This window comes from Mauremys mutica, chromosome 14 (assembly GCF_020497125.1).
Source record: "Mauremys mutica isolate MM-2020 ecotype Southern chromosome 14, ASM2049712v1, whole genome shotgun sequence".
In the NCBI taxonomy this organism is placed as follows: Eukaryota; Metazoa; Chordata; order Testudines; family Geoemydidae; genus Mauremys; species Mauremys mutica.
In genome coordinates, this window is record NC_059085.1 from 11,519,465 (window position 1) to 11,539,975 (window position 20,511).

The following is a 20,511-nucleotide window of genomic DNA, read 5'->3' on the forward strand; positions in this document are numbered from 1 at the left end:
CTAGCAGGACCAAGTACTGATTTTTGCCCCCATCCCTAAGTGGCCCCCTGAAGGATTGAACTCACAACCCGGGGTTTAGCAAGCCAATGCTCAAATCACTGAAGTATCCCTCCACCCAATGATCTTCTGGCCTTAAAGTATATGAAAGTCAGGCCTGGCTGTCCATTTTCTCAGGACCAAATACTGCACTCGGATGAGTGCACAAGTGACGCGAGCAGCATGCACTTATCTGAGGGTAGAATTTGCTCCTAATTAGTGGTTTGTACGATCCAGCAAAGCACTTAAGCACGGGAGTAGTGTCCCATTGAAGTCACATGGTGCCTAAAATTAACCACGTGCTTCAGTGCTTTGCTGGATTAAAGCCAGAGCGTTTATGCCTAGATTGGTTTATGTTCTAGGAGCTCACCAGAGATCACCTAAAGAACAGTTGCATTCTCTAACTCACTTCCAGCATCTGCTAGAACCAAAGCTACACAAACAGAGACAATAATTATCCTTAAAAACAAGATTTGGCAGCCCGTGGAAGCTATTGGGAATATCTGCAAGCGATCATGACACAGATACGCATGACTATCTAGGGAGACTTGGCTTTCTAATATTATGCCTATAATTCACTCTGCTGGACTTAAGGAGCTGTCAGACTTCCTATTCTAAACCTATATTTTCAGTGTTTTATGGCCAATTATCTCCTTGGGACTGAAACTTGGCTTCTCAGATTCTCAGCCCCAGAAGGATATATTTTGATGCAGAGAAGGGGTAATAAAATTGGAATCAAATCTCCTTGGAGATTTTTTATTTAAATTATTCCTCTTTGTTTGCATACGCCATTCGCTAGGTGCTTTGTAAAAGATTTTAAACGGTCTCTTACCCCTTTTTCCTGACACTAGAATTGTTACAACTGTAAGAGTTTTCGGGCTTGTCTTCACGTACAACGACATGGTGTGTCAGTGGAGACTCCATTATTTGACAGGAGAGCTTCTTCCGTCAGCATAGTTAATCCACCTGCCCGAGTGGCGGGAGCTCTGTTGACGGGAGAAGTTCTCCCACTGACATAGCGCTGTCTACGTGGGGGGTTAGGTCGGTATCACTATATCGCTCAATGGTGTAGATTTTTCACCCCCCTGAGCGACGTAGTTAGACCAACGTAGGTCTGTTGCGTAGTCTAAGGGTACGTCTCCATTTAAAACGCTACAGCAGCACAGCTACTGCTGTACCAGTTCAGTGGAGACTCTCATTATAAGGACAGGAGGGGTTCTCTCATTGCTGTCAACCTAGCACAGGACCAGGGGTTAGGTCGGCAGAGCGACATCGTTCCGGGACGTGGATTTGTCACATCCCTGACAGATGTTGCGATGCCAACGTAAGTTTTCAGGATAGACCCAGGCCTAAAGAAAAATCTAGTCAACTGATTTTTTTTTAAATGAAGGGTGTGTTTGTTTTAAATAAACAACCTATAGATTTTTCACTTAAATTGTTCCTTTGGAACCAACTTTGAATCCCTGATTGCATTTGGGTGCCTAACAGCATTTCTCATCTATTCGTTTTGATAAGGTGCAAAAGGGAGGGGCTATCCATGTCAAAGTCTGACTTGGTTTGGCTACACAGCAGTTTCTGAGTGATGACCAATCCAGTTACGCGTCTCATCTCATCATCATCGGTAGTCCAACAATGCCTATGGGGCGCCAGCTGAGATCAGGACCAAGTTGTACAAAAACAGTAAGAAACAGTCCCTGTCCCAAAGACCTCACAACATAAATAGACAAGATAATTATTCCCAATTTACAGACAGGAAACTGAGGCACAGAGGTTAAGTGACTTGTCCAAGGTCACACAGGGAATCAGTGGCAGAACTGGGAACTGAACCTACATGACTTATGAGGAGAGGCTGATGGAACGGGGATTATTTAGTCTGCAGAAGAGGAGAGTGAGGGGGGATTTGATAGCAGCCTTCAACTACCTGAAAGGGGGTTCCAAAGAGGAAGGATCTAGGCTGTTCTCAGTGGTGGCAGATGACGGAACAAGGAGCAATAGTCTCAGGTTGGATATTAGAAAAAGCTTTTTCACTAGGAGGGTGGTGAAGCACTGGAATGGGTTCCCTAGGGAGGTGGTGGAATCTCCTTCCTTAGAGGTTTTTAAGGCCCGGCTTGACGAAGCCCTGGCTGGGATGATTTAATTGGGAATTGGTCCTGCTTTGAGCAGGGGGCTGGACTAGATGACCTCCTGAGGTCCCTTCCAAACCTGATATTCTATGATCGCCTGATTCCTATTCCAGGGCTTTAACAACAAGGTCAGTTAGTTAAGTCCAGCCCTCAACTGGTTCCTCTGCCAAACAGGAAGTGAGATTGCCCTGAATGTGCAGAGTAATAGGATATTCTCCAAGACCAGGGGCTTCTCCTACTCTTCCCCGGGAAACACCATGAAATTTATTCACCACATGGTGATCCTGGGGATGCTTTCCCAGGGGGAGAGGTTTTGGAGAGCAGGACTTGGAAGCAGCCAGCACCTCCTCTCTGAACCTGCTCTCTTGTTCGCCAGAATCTCAGCTTTCATTAAAAAGATTTAGTCTCTAGCTGTTATGGTTGTGAAGAAAATTTCAAAAATGTGAACGGAGTGTAACCGATGCAGAAATGTCTACCTGCAACGAGCCTGGCTGGAACCATAGCTTGGCGATACGAACTACCCCATTCAGCTCCGTGAGGGGTTAACACAGATGCCCGGTGAGAAGTTAAATGTCAGGATTGTTAACTCTCTCATAAAGGAGAGGAAGGAGAGGGAAGGTCACAGACGTCTCACTCCAGCAAGCATTTGGGCAATTCCACCACTTGTATCCCTCCCCCTTTCAAGAAAGAGCCAAGCTCATGGTATAATCGATCCCCATTGAAGGGAAGCCGAGTTCAAGGAGCCCAGAGAACACGCACGATCCGATTTTAAATAGCTGCACAATCTACTGCATGTGGCATTTCATTCTCTTGACTCACAAGGGTGGAGCTTATTTGAGTGGGCGGCGCTTGGAAGAGTACGCCCCCACCCACACCACTCCCTGACCCCTAGAAAGGGGCTTGGCTTCTGACCCCTGCCCAGAGCAGGGATTCCACCTCGAAAAGACACCGAAACCCCAGCAAGAGCCAGCCCCTCCATATAGGGTGACCAGACAGCAAATGTGAAAAATCGGGACAGAGGGGAAATAGGAGCATATATAAGAAAAAAGACCCCAAAATCAGGACTGTCCCTATAAAATCGGGACATCTGGTCACCCTACCTCCATGGCAAAGGCTGTCCCAGCACACACATGGCAGCTGGCCCCTGCCTGAAGGCGCTTGCAGAGGCCAGCTGCTTGTGAAAACCTCCCTTCTCCTGGGGGTGAGGAGGCACAGGCAGGCAGGGAGTGTTAATGCCACTTGGAGTTACGTTAACTCCATTCAGACATGTGCCAGGCTCAGAGGGGAGCATGCCAAGGAGAGCAGCTGCTGCTCCCCCATGGCCCTGCCCCCCTCCGCCCCAGACTCGGAGCAGCGGCTGCGCATGCACTGTGGGTGGGTGCCCACCGTCAGCGCTTGTGGCATGCAGGATGGGGCCATGCAGTGGAGCCACTAGCAGTACTTGTGCACTAGAGTCACAAAGGGGTTTAGGCGCCTTTATTTCAATGGGAGTTAGGAGCCTAAATGCCTTTGAGGACCTGGCCTCTGTCCCAGTAGGGTGACTAGACAGCAAGTTGAAAAATCGGGACAGGGGTGAGGAGTAATAGGAGCCTATATAAGAAAAAGACCCAAAAATCGGGACTGTCCCTCTAAAATCGAGACATGTGGTCACCCTAGTCCCCAGCCACTCACTTCCTCTGGGCCCAGTTCTGCTCCCTTTGAAATCACTGGGATGTTTTCCATTGACTCCCGTGTGAGCAAGACAGCTCAGGATGCCCTCACTTGTCCCTGGGTGCTGGAGAACGTGTGCCTGAGACAACGGGGGAAGGGAGTTGTAGGGCCAGATTCTGCTCTAGCTGCATTGGTGTAAATCCAGAGTAACTTCATTGAGATTTATACCAGTGTAAGTGAGTGTGTGAAGCCGCCCTCCATGCTCCTGAACTCTGCTTCCCCTTGTATAGCAGACAGTAGGAGTGGGAAGGACGCTGGATTAAACAGATGGCAAAGGAACCATCTGAGCGGAGGCTGCAGCGAAAAGGCAGCTGAGGATCAGGAAACCAAGTCTCATGCTGCCTCCGCAAGGACACTTGAGGGAAGTCAGCAATTGCGATGTGACAAGAAGGGCAAATGCCACTAAAGCCTTGAACAGCTGCCGCCAAGTGGCAACTCTAGCCAAGGCCCTGGGGAAACTGGAGATGCTCATTCCGGCAGAGGTACTAAGAGTCTGGCTCTGGATCATATGAGATAAAGAGAGCCAGAAGGGTCTGCCTAGGAACTGGCTGGGTGTGGGGTGAGCTGCATATCCCGTTTCCCAGGCTGGAATACAAATCATTCTTTTGCCTGGATTGGAAAACTTTGGCACTTTGATGAGTGCTGTTATACGTTGCGCCGTGTCCACCCACCATCCAGCGCCTGGGTTCACGCGGCCCAGGAGCCGCGCAAACAGGGCAGCCCGTAATGCAACGGCATAGCGCAGCCAAGCCTAGGAGGGCTCGCTGGGGCGTCCGGGACTTCGCAGTGCCCTCTGCCAATGTCGTTTAATGTTTCAAAGCGGAGGAGGAGGGAGAAGCAGACAGAGCGCTGAGTTCAGAGGCCTTTGTCACCAGGTCACGGAAGTCCCAAGCAGCCGTTTAAGAGGGCGCTGCCGCTGGAGTTGATGAGTCCTGGGGTTAGTTAGGCCTGGTATGGGAAGGGAGAAAAGGGGCTCTGTGGGAACAGGTCTGGAGATGTTCAGAGGGGCTCTCATGTCAATGAGGCCTCCCCGCAATAGATCTCAGACATCTCCTTCCCCACATGGTGCTAATGGAGGGTTGCTGGCGCCACCCCCATGGGGGGGCAGGACCTTCAGCAGGTGTAGAACAATGGCAGCAAAGACGATGTTCTAGGGGTTGGCAAGGTACACAGGCAAGCAGGGCTGGATGGAAGGGGCCTGAGGGATCAAGTCCAGTCCACTGCTATTGCAGGCAACCCAGCCATATCATCCCATTCATACCTCTATCACGCTCCAGCTTACAGCTAGTGAGGTGGTTTGCCCCACTACCTCTATTGGAAGGGTGCTCCAGAACCTCTCCCCTCCAACAGTTCAGTGCTATGGGGTGACTCAGGATCTTTGCCCCAATGGGCCCAATCCTCTCTGTGAAGCTCTATTTGGGAGCAAAGCTCGCCCTCCCATTCAGTCTCCTCAGCCGTGTCACCCATATTCAGTCCTTCCTTCCTTGACTCTGGTGTACTTACTCCAGATTTACCTCTGTGTAACCAAGATCTGGATTTGGCCCTCAGTGCATTAAGATTCCCTCTCCCTCTTTTGTTTAGCAATTGCCAAGGATCGTGTCTGATCCTGCAATTCCCACAGACCAAGGTTACTCTGTTTTTGGCAGATAAAAGTCCGTGTTCAGATGGTGGGAGGTTTGCAGAGCACTCTGCAATATTACACAGCTCAGATGAAACTGGATCTTGAGCTGGAGATGCAGTTAGCTGCTGGCAGGGTGGGACTCCTCACTCATGAGGTGGTCAGAACTCTGTGCTCCTCTTCAGACACTCAGCTGCTCCTGCTCATAATCCCCCTCTCCACACAGCAATTACTCCCCTCCTGGACATTCTATCACCCAACCAGGAAGCACTGTACCACTGCCATGCATGTGTTCCAAGAACCATTTAAGTTCCACATAGCTACTCGGTCTTCAGGTAAAGAGCAGGCAGGTTTACTGGACACATTCAGCACGGCTAAATGTCTGTCTGCATGTAACCTTTTAGGGGCTGGCTCTCTTTTGACTTGGAGATGAGGCCATGCGGAGACCTCTGGAGCCAGATCAGAGTGTGAGGAGTTTGGGCCAGTGCGTGGGTTGGAACTGAACTGCGCAGGCAGCTCCTGGCTAGGTCACCGCCAATGCTGGAGGCTGCGTTCCCAGGTTTTGAGTTAGGCGTCGAAGTCCTGGGGAAGAACCTGGAAGGGACCCATCCAGGAGATTCCCAGAACCCAAACTCATTCTAAAGATACATGGAGATAAGAAGCGCCCCATGGCCAAACAGGTGGCACATCATGAAGACGTATCTGTTGTTACCAAGGTTTACCTGCTATTCAACCCAGTCATTCTTCTTCCTGCCTTCCTTCTTCCCTCCCCATCTTTATTAGCGGTGCTGACCCTGGCAGGCAAGGCGGGTGGCTTTTCCCATTTGTGTTCAGGAGACAACTTCTCAGCCCGTTTCCCCGGTCCTTCAGAAGAGCCACATCATCCATCAACGGCTGCCGCATTTCTACCCTGATCTGGAGACCTCTTTAACAGGCACTTAACTGAAGGAGAAGCTGCTCATTCCCAGCAGAGCCGGAAACATTGCTGCTGTCTCTTTCTCTCTCTCTCCACACTGATTTCAATTGCCAGGAATAACAGTTCCATCTGCTATAGCAGGCTGCAGGCCCTACCATGGCTGGACAAAATGACACAGCACACGCAAGGACGCTCACTGGAATTCTGCACAGAAACACAGTCTACACACAGCACTCCTCTGGCAGGAGCTGGGGGAAGGCCCTGACGGAGAAGGGCTGCATCTGAGTGCACTGCAGCAACTCTTTTGCCAGTTTAGAGACGCTGTTGATGGGCATGAGAGGAAGATCACCCGAATGCTGGATGGTGGAAGCCCAAGGTGGACACGTGTGGGGATCCTCCACAGAAAAGGTCTTCTACAAATATCATTGTAATGACCTCTGTGACAAAGTGCCTCCTCTGCCTTGGTGGGTCCTGTGCTTATTGGTGGATTTGATCACTCAGAGGTTCACGGCAGCCCTCAGTTTGGCCACTTTTGCCACTGGCTCAAACCTGCCATTCACTCGGCTAAGCTCATCACTGGCCGGCATGGGGGAAAGGGAGGAGAACGATCCCCACAGTCTCGGTTGTCCCACCTAGTGAGTCGGGGTCAGGCCAGAGACCTTCCCCTCTGATATGACTCTCAGTCCAGCTCAACTCCTCCTGTGTCAAATAGTGGGTTGGGGGGGCGGATGGGGGGGAACCCAGGTCTGCCCACTAATCCGGGTTCCAGCCCAGGGCCCTGTGGATCGCAGCTGTCTACAATGTCTCCTGGAACAGCTGTGTGACAACTACATCTCCTCCCCAGCCCCTTCTTTATCCTCACCCTAGGACCTTCCTCCTGATGCCAGATAGCGTTTGTACTCCTCAGTCCTCCAGCAGCACACCCTCTCACTTCCAGCTCCTTGTGTGTCCCTCATTAACTGAAGGGAGGCCTTTTTTAACCAGGGGCCCTGATTAGCCTACCTGCCTTAACTGGTTCTAGTAGCTTCTTAATTGGCTCCAGGTGCTAATTAGCCTGCTTGCCTTAATTGGTTCTATCAGGTTCCTGATTGTTCTGGAATAGTCCCTGTTATTTTACCCAGGGAAAAGGGGCCTGCCTAATCTGGGGCTAATGTATCTACCTTCCACCACTCTCCTGTAGCCATCTGGCCTGACTCTGTCACACCTCTTTCCCGGGTCACGCTCAGGATCTTCAGCATCATAGCACAACACAGCCCTCTACCCTGGAGCTAAAGGGAGTAACTATTAGCTGGTAGCAGTAGTAGGCTGTTCTCTGTGTATATCAGCCACGTTAGCCGGGGAAGCACTGAGCAATACACTTCACAAACAGGATGCAGCCTGACAGTTTAGGCCACATCTACACTAGGAGCACTAGAGAATACTGGTATGTTGCACTAGCAAAGCATGCCTAGCATGGATGCAACGTATGCACATAAAGTTATGCTTGTATCAGTAGAATTTATTCCCACTCCCTCTGCACCACTAACACTCACATACTCTCTCTCTCTCTCTCTCTCTCTCTCTCTCACACACACACACACACACACACACACACACACACACACACACACACACACACACTGAGGAAGAAGCTATGCTGATAAAAGTGAAGTTTGCCCAGTGTAACTGCATCTATACCAAAGGCTTCTGCCAGTGCAGCTACATCAGTCAGGGACTCACACCTCTTCACACCCCTGACTGACACAGCTGTGTTGGCAGAGGCCTGTAGCGAAGATGTCGCGTTAATCTTGAAGGACAAATATATGAGGGTAGCTCCTGTCCCAGGGCTGCTCCTTAAAAATTGCCCAGAAGGGAGAGTGTTGACCGGAGGGGCCAGGTGTGTCCCATCTCCAAAGCACCAGCGAGCGCCAGGAGAGAGACGTTAGCCAGGGGTTGGGTCCCCTGGGAGGGACCTTCCTCCTCACACTTAACATCTCAAGTATATTGGCCACCTTGTTTTGCTGTCGTCTCTTCCTCCCCTTGAGTGCCTCACTTTGATGATGAGCAGCCCTCTTCCCAGAGGCTCCCTCCAGTGTGAAATGTTCTCCTCAGTTATGTCCTCTCCCCGCCCTCCGTTCGCCCACTGGAATGATCGGGGCTGCTCATGGAAAGGACACAAGGGAGGCGTCGTCTAGACTGTGACATCCCTTCGTTTCAGCCTCCGGGCTGGAAAGGCCACAGTGCCCTCTGTTGGGCATCCCCGCTCATGTCTCCATATCACAAAGGCTGTTGAAGAAGTCAGGAAGTTCCACTTCCAACTGGGAACGTGTACCAAGATTTAAGAGGCGCTGCAGTCATTTTCCTTCCGACTCCTACAAATAACCCTGAACAGATCACGCTTCCAGAGCAGCAAGTCCGACTCCAAGTGACATCAAATACATGCAGCTGGTGTAACGGGCTTGTTTCTGTAAGTGGAAAACTGACATAAACGCTCAGCTGCCTTAGCTCTCCCACGAGTCTCTAAGGCGTCGTGAGAGATGAAGAACTGGACATCGGTGAGGTAGAGCCAATTTGTGGCGCTCTCAAGTTCAGATCTGATAAACACCTGGATCTTGGCATTAAAACCTCCCCTCCCCCTTTAAAAAAATCAGAAGGGAATTTAAGGCTAATGGGAGGTGCTGGGTGGACAACCTCAGAGCAGAGTGAAAACGTCTGTATTCGCAGAACAAGGGCAGTCAGCACTGTGCAAGTTTCTCTCCTTACCCACCCACCCACACAGTTGTGCCTCATTACTGAGCAGAAGGGACCAGATCTTAGGAAAGGAGGGTCATTTGCACTCCAGGGCTCAAGCCAGTCCTTGGTCTCCCTGTGACAGCAAGTAGAGATGCTAATTAGCACCCATTTAGCTTTGGAAGCTTAGCCAATCAAGAATGGCACCAAACAGCTTTACTGACCTTTGCTCCCTGTACAAAAACATTCAGACAGAGGAAGACAAAGAGCAAAGGAAGTTTCAGTTCTTTTAACTTTGCCAAACTTTCACCATTCACACTGAAAATAGGGTGTTATAATGGGACATGTCAGGCAACCTTAACCTTAACTACCTGCAACAGCTATAATGAGAAAGATACCGATGGTATCTGAGTAGAAAGGACTCTGCCCTCCCAAGGGAGGGCACGCTGTGGATTCCAACTGTAGTAAGATGAGGCCCTAAAACATAAACTCTTGTGTCTGAGGCCTGAAGCCTGAACCAAAGTACTTCCAGGCACTGCTAAGCCAAAGCTGGGCTGTGAGCCAGAGGCAGGCCCCACTCACAGAAGTTGGCGAGAAGGGGGCTGCTAGAAGCAGGTGCATCCACACATAAGTGCTAATAAGAGGAACTTGTGCCAAGATGGCACCTGGACATCCTGGTACGAGGACACTCCACAGAGATAACAAGGAACAGGCAGGTGCATCTTAAAGACAGGGTCAGAAGGACAGCATGATGGATAGATCTGTTTGTTTGAAACAACATGATCAAAGGAGGAGACAGCACCCTAATGAGTCAAGGGGCTGTACCTCAATACGTCAGTAGGGATGAGTGATCTGTCCTGTAACTGTATAAAAATAGGTCCCGGAGTGCACATCTTGGTCTGGCCTAGGGGGCAGTGGAAAGTCCCACCACTGACTGAGCCGGTCCATTGCCAGGGGACACAAATTCGTAGTAGGTCTTGTAGAGTCTATGGGAAACTATTACTGTGCTTCGTTTGACAATAAACCTGGCTTGGGTTCCTTCGTACCTCACTAGAGTCTGTGGTCTTTGGGGGTTCTCTCGGGGTTTGCTGTGTCAGTTATCTGCGCAGAGCTGGGGCACCACACAGAGGGAACACGCACGCAGCCAACTGTTATCATCATCAAACAAGAGCAGAGCACCGCACCGGTATCTACTGACAACACCAATCATTACCTGTTATCTGTCCCTCTGTCTTCTGCATTCCTGGCAGCCTGTCTAACGAAACACCATGGGCTGGCATTTGCAATAAATAATAAAAAGTAATCTACAACTTCTTATTGCAGGAAATGGAGAAAGCAACTAGAGGAGAGGCTGCTACTCTCGATTTGATTCTGACAAACAGCGAGGGGCTGGCTGAGAACGGGAATGCGGAAGGCAGCTTGGGTAAAAGTGATCACGAAATGATAGAACTCATGATACTGAAGAATGGGAGAAGGGAAAACATCAGAATAAAGACAGAATAAAGAGCTTCAAGAAGGCAGAGTTTAGCCAAGTCAGTGAATTGGTAGGTAAAATCCCACGGGAAGCAAGTGTAAGGGGGAAAAAAAGAGTTCGAGAGTTGGTGGATTTTTAAAGAGCTGTTATTAAAGACACAAGAGCAAACTATTCCAATGCACAGGAAAGTCTGGCAAGAGACCGCCCTGGCTTAGCCAGGAGATCTTCAGGGACCTGAAACTCAAAAAAGAGTCATATAAAAAAAAATCAAATTATGAAGGATGAATATAAAAAGAAACTCCAAGCATGTAGGGACAAATTTAGAAAGGCTGAGGCAAAACACGAGATTAAATTAGCTAGGGGCATAAATGGGCAACGTCCACCTTGATTAAATTGTCCTCGTTAGCATTGACTCGCCACTTGGTAAGGCAACTCCCATCTTTTCATGTGCTATAATATATGCTGCTTACTGTATTTTCCACTCCATGCATCTGATGAAGTGGGTTTTAGACCACAAAAGCTTATGCCCAAATAAATGTGTTAGTCTCTAAGGTGCCACAAGGAATCCTTGTTGTGTTTCCTGATACAGACTAACACGGCTACCCACTCTGAAACCTTAGACAAGTTTACATGTCTTCAAGTTGGCAGGGCCTGAAGAAACACATCCTAAATACTTCAGGAACTGTCTGAAGAGATCTCTCAGCCATTAGCGATTATCTCTGTGAACTCGTGGCGAACAGGAGAGTTTCCAGAAGACTGGAAAAGGGAAAATATAGTACCTAGCCATAAAAAGGGGAATAAGGACAACCCAGGGAATTATAGACCAGACAGCTTAATTTCAGTACCCAGAAAGACAATGGAGCAAATAAACAATCAATTTGCAAGCACCTAGAAGAAATTAAGGTAATAAGTAACGGTCATCATGGGTGTGTCAAGAACAAATCACGTCAAACCAATCTAATATCCTTCTTTGATAGGGTAACAAGCCTTGTGGATGGGGGAAGCAATAGATGTGATATATCTCGACTTTAGTAAGGCTTTTGGTAATGTCTCACATGACCTTTTCATAAACAAACAAGAGAAATATAGCCTAGATGAACCTACTATATGGTGGGTGTATAACGGTTTGGAAAAGCATACGCAAAGCAGGTCTCAATGGTGCACAGTCAAGCTGGAAGGACATATCAAGTGGAGTCCTGCAGGGATCAGTTCTGGTTCTGTTCAATATCATCATAAATGATTTGGATTACGGCATAGAGAGGACACTTAAAATGTTTGTGGACAACACCAAGCTGGGAGGGGTGGAAAGCACTTTGGAGGACAGGATTAGAATTCAAAATGATCTGCACAAACTGGAGAAATGCAGTGAAATAAATAGGATGAACACAAGGACACCTGCAAAGTATTACGCCGAGGAAGGAACAATCCATTGCACAAATACAAAATGGGAAATTAACACATTTATTTGAGCATAAGCTTTCGTGGGCTACAGCCCACTTCATCGGATGCTGTAGCCCACGAAAGCTTATGCTCAAATAAGTTTGTTGGTCTCTAAGGTGCCACAAGTACTCCTGTTCTTTTTGCGGATACAGACTAACACGGCTGCTACTCTGAAAACTAGGAAATGCCTGCCTAGGAAAGAGTACTGCAGAAAGGGCTCTGGGGGCTATAGTGGACCACAAACTAAGCTGGAGTCAACAATGTAATACCGTTGGGAAAAAAAAAACCCACCAAAAAACCCAACCCGCCCCCCACGCCTCCTGAACATCATTCAGGGATGTATTAGCAGGAGTGTTGTAAGCAAGATACAAGAGAAATCATCTACTCTATTCAGCACTGATAACGCCTCACCTGGAGCATTGTGTCCAGTTCTGGGCACCACACTTTGGGAAAGATGTGGACAAATTAGAAAAAGTCCAGAGAAGAGCAACAAAAATGAGTAACATTTTAGCAAATATAACCTAAGGTAAAAAAAAAAATAGGTAATAATTGGAGATATACCAATCTCCTAGAACTGGAAGGGACCTTGAAAGGTCATTGAGTCCAGCCCCCTGCCTTCACTAGCAGGACCAATTTTTGCCCCAGATCCCTAAGTGGCCTCCCTCAAGGATTGAACTCACAACCCTGGGTTTAGCAGGCCAATGCTCAAACCACTGAGCTATCCCTCCCCCCTGAACCTACAAGGAATGATTGAAAAAATGGGTTTGTTTAGTCTGGAGAAAAGAAGACTGAGGGGAAACAAGGTAAGTGTTCAAGTATGTGTAAGCAGGGTCTGAATGAGCTATCCCCTGACAGCTAGTTCAGGAGGGGGGAAGACTTCAGGAGCAAACTGTATTTACATGAACACCTGCTCTGCGTAGGTATCTAGCAGACAGGAGTTGTGTAGCCCCAAGTGATCAGCTTTGGCTGGTATCGGGCTACAAATCACGTTAGTATTGAATGCAGGGTAGTGACATTTTATCATCTTCATTGTATGACTAAAGGAGAGCACAACTGTGCTGAGCTTTGAGGGGTCACCCTCAGCTGAAAGGAACTTACCAAGCCAGGGGCTCGAATGCCAGACCCCTGTAAAAGTAAGAGGGGCAGGGGACAGGGGTTCCAGCCAAGTTGTGTGGCCTCTCCCCAGAACTCCCTGGTCTGGTTTAACCTGCTCCTCCCCACTGTTAAAAGAAAGTGCTAATCAGACTTCATTAGGAGCCTTTGGCTATTTTAAATGTTCAGTCAGAGCTGAAATCAGTTGTGGTGGGCCCGTGTTTCTGCCCAGCCTGCAAAGAGCTGAACATTACTAAGAGGCTCATGTGCAGAGGTCACAGCGGAGAGGCAGGTGGCAGCAGAAGGTGACTGACAGTCGACTGGCGAATGAGTGGCTGGCGAGGCGGTGAGCAGAACGAGCGGCTGGCGAGGCAGCGAGGAGCAGCAGCTGGCAGGGCAGCCAGGCAAAGCAAGTGATCAGATGGTGGCGCAAGCCAGGTGCCTTCTCCCCTGGTGGGAGGTGAACTCACACGGATGCGCCTCTGAACCTGGGTCCTCTCTGACCAAGGACAGCCACTGTGAGTGGGGTGTGGTGAGGGAGCGACGGGGCACAGAAAAAGGAACTTTTGGTTGTAGGACTCAAGCACGTGAGGCGGACGGCTCTGCCCCACGCACTCTGGGGTGGGCGTCCTGCTGACAGTCTTATGATTATGAATCCTGCTTGTGGCATTTTCCCTAATTAATGCCGGGGGCTTCCCTCCTTTCATTAAAAGTTTCTTTTCTACATTCAGACTCTGTGCTTGCGAGTGGGGAAGTGTTGCCTCTCAGAGGCGCCCGGGGTGGGGTGTAAATTTCCCAGGTTCCTGGGTGGGGGCTTGAGCCAGTTTTGTGTTGTATCAATGGAAAGGAACCCCTAGATATTAAACCCGGCCCTGGTTGCTGCCGGCTCCATCTGGCAGAAGGGTCACATATGTAAAAGGTGATTGTAAATTGGAGGGTGGTAAACTGTTCTCCTTAACCTCTGAGGATAGGTTAAGAAGTAATGAGTTTATATTGCAGTAAGGGCAGTTTAGGTTGCACATTAGGAAAAGGTTCCTGTTAGGGTGGTTAAGCACTGGAATAAATTGCCTAGGGAGGTTGGGGAATCTCCCTCATTGGGGATTTTTAAGAGCAGGTTAGACAAACGCTTCTCAGGGAGGGTCTAAATAATACTTAGTCCAGTCTCAGTGCAGGGCAAGGGACTAGATGACCTATCAAGGTCACCTCCAGTCCTACATTTCTGCAGTCTCTGGGAGGCATCTCGGCAATGAGCTTCTATCCTCAGTTAATCACTAGGTTACCAGGCTGAGTTGTACACAGAGAATAGACCAGACTGCTCAGAGATTACTGGGAAGTCAAGGATATTTTGGGTATTTCTGAACCAGCAGTTGGGTCCCACGGGGGCATTATTTCATCCTCCCCATTATTATTAGGTGCTTTCACTCTCCAGGTACAAGTAGATACACTACAGGGAACAAAGAGAAGTTGAAATCCTGGCTCTGTTGCAGTTGGTGACAAAGCTGCCATTGGCACAGGGTCGGGGATGGTAGGAGACAAAAGGGACAGCAAGGAGAGGAGGGTGGAGGAAACACTAGAAGTGAAAGGGCTGTGTTATTATTGTATGTGATACAGCCGAACTTAGAGATCTTAGCAAATGGCCAGGGCCCTGCAGTTCCAGGTGCTGTAAAATGGACAGTTCCTGCCCCAAAGCATTTACAATTTTAATGACGGGATTTAGGGACTTGCCCATGGTCACTCAGCAAGTCTGTGGCGGTGCTGAGAAGTGAGCTCAGGTTTCCTGCGACCCAGTCTAGTGTTTTACAAGACCGTCCTGTCTAAACTCCTGGTGGCACACCCTATTTAGACACCATTGACAGTAATGAGGTTGTGACCAGCCGAGGGCTGCAATCCCCTGAGAAGATTCTTTGCATGTGGCGAGAGATAAGGGGGACAGATGTGCCAGAGGCAGAAAGCGATTGCTTCTTAAACCACCGTGTCAGCAGATGCTAATCTTGTCTGAGTGAGTAGCCTAGAAGGGATGAATAAACCGCCAGCGTTAACTGAACTACTGATGTCAACATCACGGGCAGCAAAATGTAGGTTCGTTTGTGTCGTGTCCTTAAAGCGATTCAAACACAACGTGGGCACATGTGAAATGTCTGGTATTCTAGTAACATGCAATACGAAATGGGAAAATAGCTACTCTTCATAAGAGCACGTGTAACAGGTTACCGGGAACCCCTATCATCAGAAGTTACTTAGAACAGATTGGACACACACCCATCAGCGATTGTCTAGGTGCACTTGGCCCTGCCTCAGCATGGGGAGGGAGGGATTAGATGACCTTCCGCCCGTTGATCCTGCTGATAAAGGATCAGTGCACTGGTGCACTGAAATTTTTCAGACGTACCCTGACTGTTGAGGACTCTGATTAATGACACCCCCGTCGACGCGCCAGGAGACACTGCACAGAACCAACACGGCAAGCTCCAGGCATGGCTACACTGCAATTAGACCCCCGGAGCTGGCCTGTGCCAGCGGACCCAGGCTTGCGAGGCTTGGACGAAGGGTCTGTTTAGTTGCAGTCAGGCTGCGGCTGCAGCTCAGGCTCTGAAGCTCTCCATCCCTGCAGGGTCCTAGAACCTGGGCCGCAGCCCAAACGGCTCCACCCCAATTGAACAGCCCCTTAGCCCCAGCCCAAGTTAGCTGGCAAAGGCCAGCCCGGGATTTAATTGCAATGTGGACATCCCCTCGTATCTCAAAGCTCCTGCTGCCTCGGCTAACGCCAGCGCTGTATCTTCCATTAGCCTAGTCTTGCAGCTGCCGAACAGAACAGTGCCGTGGGCTGGGATTGTCAAAGGAGCCGGCAAGTCGGTGGGAGCCTGTCACTGAGCACCCTCTGCCTAGAGCACCCCCCTGTGGCAAACGGCTGTACTCCGTCTCCCCTGCACTCACCCCTGCAGAGACATAGTCATACAGAAAGTCTCTCTGACTCACTCTTTAAAAGAACAACGGTATTTCTGCACTCAGCATCGCAACCCCTGATTTAGGAGCCTAAATCCCATTTTCAAGAGGATTTAGGCACTTAAGAGCAGTATGCAAGTCCTGGAAAAAGTGCCCAAAACGCACGTCCACAGATCTCTCTTATCAGGGATAGTACCAGAACCTCCCGCGGGCTGCCCGTAGTGGCAATCCGGGACATTCTGGCACAATTCGAGCTCTGTTTGGGCACCAAAATCCCATCACCAGGATCCTAGATACCTAAATCCCTCTTGCAAGTGAGACATAGGCTCCTAAATCAGCTAGGCATTGCACTGCTGAGGGCAGCAATATCTAAACACCTTTAAAATGGCAGGCCTCAGTGTCTAGTTCCAAGACCCAGGCCTGGGCATGGTTTAGTCCTGTCCCCGTACAGTAATCCACAGACCCGCAGAAGCCAACCAGTCTCCCCACATCCCACAAGGTTACAGCAGAGCAGCTCTTCAATCGTTCCTAGGGCAGCCGCCTGAGAGTCATTAGCCCCCTGTCCGTCCCTTAGCCCCTGTCCCAAGGCCCCACTCTCCAGGCCTGTGATTTCCAAGAGCTTCTGTCTCACAAGCTTTCCCCGGTAGCCCCAAGTCAGGTCTCCCAGGGCCACAAGAAGGGTCCCCACAGCATTCCACTCTCCAGCCCTCCTCATCCATGGGTCCTAGCCCCATTCAGGGAACCTCCCTCCAGGACCAACCCCTTATTCCTGGGCTCTCCCCACTGGCCTCAGGCCCTCTGTCAGAGGGCTCCCTGCAGCGTTCCACTCCCCAGGTTTCCTCGCCTGCAAGTCCTACCTCCGTTCCTGGCATCCACCTCTTGCTTCTGGGCCTGGCTTGCTCCAACCAAGCTAGTTCTTGTCCTTTGCCCAGAGGCTTCTGCCCAAGCTCTCCTGTAACTCAACAGGGTTCCCCAACTCTGGCCAGTCCTTGGAGCTCATCACCAGCAGCTCCCACTTACTGCTTTCCTTCAGCTCGCACATAGCTCATTCCCCCCAAGCAACTCTGGCCTGCTCCTGCTGTCGCTTCTCCCCTCTTCTATGGCTCAGGTATCTTCTCTTAGCCCAGGCAGGAGACAGACAGGTGCACTGGCCTCGTCCCACTTAGAGAGCCAATCACCCCATGACACAGCCCATTTGAAAACCCAGCTGTGTTCCCTATGTCCCTCCAGCTCCTGGTGCAGCGCTGCTTCCCAGGGAGCTGAAATCTTCTATTCCCCATAGCAAATGTTTTCCCTTTTCCTGCGTATTCAGGTCACAAAGGTCAGTAGCAAGAGAAAAGTCCTGACACCCATGTACTAGTCTTGTCCAGATTCTTGTCCCAGAGATCCCTGTGACTGTCCTTATGTCAATCACATGAAAGAGGTTAGCTAGTCATGGCTCTGTGTATTTCAGAACTAAGGAATTTCCCGCTGATGCCAGTCCTTGCCACAGGGCTACATTCCACAATCTCAGCTTCTGGTTTTTTATTCTTAAATGTTCCAATCTCAGGGGAAAAAACCCACCTCCCACTGTGATCCAAGTTCTGTGCTGTCTTCCTGAGAGGCAGAACTCCTGAAACAATAGCTCTGAGATGAGTGTACTGCCCACCTCTATCTCAGTGGGGTGAAAACGCTGAAAACGAACGGTGACCATCTAAATGGTCAACCCCGTGAATGATTTCACTGCTGAACATTTGAGCAGACGCATACAGCTAGGGTGCTTCTCCCGCAATCCCAAACCACTTCCCATGTCTCCCCGAGTGCCACACCCCTAAACTGCCTCCTCGCCAGCTTCCCCCTGAAGGCTTCTATGAAGTGGCTACATATTGTCAGATGGATGACACAGTCTGGCATATCACAGGCCATTACATCTCACCCACAGTGCTGGAGGCACCCTGTGATGGCAGGGAATAGATTTGGTGAGACGTGCTCAAATGATCCTTGCAGATGACACCTCCCCTGTGCTACAGAGCAAGGCAACCACCACCCCCCACCACCCCCACCAAGATCACCTCAGGGAAAGTTCCTTCCTGACCCCAGATCTGGTGATCAGGATGACGCTGAGCATGTAAGACTCACCAGCCAGGCATCTAAGGGCTTATCTACATGGCCCCTGCAATTTGAACTATGAACTCAAAGGTGCCTCGTTGGCACTAACACAGTCCTGTTTCAAACAGGACATTGCACTCACACCTGCAGTGTCTACACAGGGCAGTTACAGCGCAGCACTTTAGTGAGCACTGCAATTCACCTCCTCCCGTAGTTCGGGGCCCGAACAGACAAGCCCTAAGAGAGTATTCTCTGTACTCGTCTCCAGCTGTGGCTAAGCTCTGCTGCTTCAGAGCCACGCAAACTAACAAACAAAACAAAAACCCAACCTCCCTCCCACCCCACAAAAAGAAGAATGTATCTGACCAACTGTGCATTGGGAGGGAAAACCCTTCCTGACTCCTGCACCTGACCGGCTGAAGCCCTGAAGCATGAGATTTAATTACAGCCATTGTTTTAATGCAGAGCTGCGAGAGTTATAAGCATACTGAGGGCAATGCAAGCAATCCTGTCCTCCCATGAGGACATGAAGGGAATGAATAGAGGGAACTCATGGATTCACAGATTCCAAGGCCAAAAAGGACCCCCACAACCATCCAACCCCTCCTCCCGCCCCAATGCACAAGCTGTAGAACATCTCCCAGAAGCTGGATTAAATCGTACCTTTTAGAAAGATACCCAATCTCATTTTAAAGACACCAAGCACTGGTGAGTCCATCACTCCCCTGGGAAGCTGTTCTAATGTTTAATCACCCTCAGTGCTAAGAAACTGTCTATTATTTCAAGGCTGAAATTGTCGAACTGCAGCTTCCAGCAATTGACTCTTGTTATGTAAAACTGGAAGAAAAAAATGAAACGCAAAACCCCCACCACCAGAGATCTTCTCCACATGTAAATTCCTATAAACGGCACAAAATAAATGGCACTTAATATAAAAAATAAGCGGGAGCTGATTGGATTTTTTTTTCGTATTTAATTCAATACGAACCTGAATTTTAAAAATTCAGATGAAGCTGCCATGGAATTTCAAGAGCTCCACAGACGGGAGAGGTCCTGAGCAGCAATTTGGTGCAGTCCGCTGCAGAGTCCACATGCCTTGACTTTAGACAGGTGAGGTCGGAATGTGTGTGTTCAAACTACAGTGCCTGGCCCTATATATATATTCTAGAATAGTAACAGATTTTCCCCCATCTCTTAGGTTATACTGACACCTCATGGTTTGGAAGGGATGGGGTTTGGTTTCAGGTCTGTCTCTGCTTTTGTGTATTGATGATGTTTTTTCTTTTGCTGCCAGAATGAGCTTTTGTATGAAGGAAAGTGCTGCGCATGTGTTTGGAAGTTGGTCTTGAATTCTGAAAAGGATGGCGTAACAAGTATGCAGTGTTGTTGTAGCTGCGTCGGTCCCAGGATATTAGCGAGACATGGTCGGTTTATTGGACTCTCTTGGCGAGAGAGACAAGCTTTCGAGCTGACAGAGCTTTTCTTCAGGTTAGTTAAACCTCACTATTAGATTTAAGAGAGGGAAGCGGGATAATCCCTCACACGAACAGATTTTTTCCCCACAAACTCTTTGTTTTAATTTTTTAAACATTGGCAGTGTTGCCAACTCTCACAATTTTAACCTGAGTCTCACACTATTTGGTGTGGTTCCCAACTCACAGAATTATGTGAATATCTGACAATCTCAGCTTTTGTGTAAAAAAAAAAAAAGTACTTTTCTATCTTTCACTGTTGGGGAAAAAAGATTGAAACTGTGACCTGGTGCTCCCTAAAAGTTAAAAAGCAGATGGTAAATAAAAACCTCAAAATTATTTAAAAAAAAACAAACCTCGGGATTTTTGAGCCAATCTCTTGATGTTTCTGGACCTGACTCGTGACTTATAGGGCAATACTGCATTTACTTAATTAGATTGTAAGTTCTCTGGGGCAGAGACTGTTTACAGCCTGTTTTTAGGGACTGCTCACCATGCACCGTGTTTGTACGGAACTAGCCTAGCACAATGGGACCCCATTCTCGGTTTCTCTCTCGGCGCTATCATCATAAACATGATTAATAACAACATTTGCCTTCACAATGTTTTGGCCCCTGTGCAGCTCTTGTGCATTAATGCCTAAACACCAGAAAGTGAAACGGACTAGAAACAGAACACGAAAGTAAGTCAAACAGTTTCAGAATCCCAGGCACTCTTATTTATTCAATAATCACACCTAGGCACTCATTAAAATGCATAAAAATATGTACAACGGTGAATGTTTCCAACCAATGAAAGAGGAAAATGAACTGGACTAGGATATCACCATGTCCAGATGGAGAAGTTACAGTGTTATCAATACAACGATAAAACAGGCAAAAAAAACCCCT